Genomic DNA, 625 nt, shown 5'->3' with positions numbered 1-625 from the left:
CATCTGTGAAGCTGCTTTTTTCCATCCCCAGAGGGCATGTAAGGTATCTGGCTCATTAAAGAACTAACCTGAATTTTCATGTGAAAATTGCATGGTTGCCAGGGAGCTTGATTTCTCTCTGGAACATAGACTTTGGTAATGGAAACAACCAGACAAGCTGTAATGGAACAAAGTTATTGAGAGTCCATTTGCCAACAAGTAAATACAAATGAAATCAAGAAAACAGCATATACACGTTTCTTTGCTTTTAAAATCAACTAACAACTCCATCCTCATTCTAACAAACTCTCAGCAGGAGATGAAGTACCTTCTATGTATACAAATCTTGCAGATCTCTGGTTACACCCATCATCAGAAGGATGAATTCCAGACTTCTTCAGGGGAAAGATGCTGATGAATCCTTTTCTGCCTTCATTGTAATTCTCTCTAATCAGTGGTTAATTTTTTAGTGTTCATTTTATTTTCTAGAGTGTAACCCTCCATACAAGTAATGCCATCTATTCCTTCATGGAAGCTTATTCAGAACAAAAATAGCTTGAAATAAGTTTCCCAGCTATAATGTTAGAGACATACTAAACAACTGAGAAGCAGTTGTTACTGCTGTAGTTTCTGTTTTTCTAAAGCT

The sequence above is a fragment of the Meleagris gallopavo genome, chromosome 2, assembly GCF_905368555.1.
Source record: "Meleagris gallopavo chromosome 2, MGAL_WU_HG_1.1, whole genome shotgun sequence".
Lineage (NCBI taxonomy): Eukaryota > Metazoa > Chordata > Aves > Galliformes > Phasianidae > Meleagris > Meleagris gallopavo.
Note: the sequence above shows the minus strand (reverse complement) of the source record.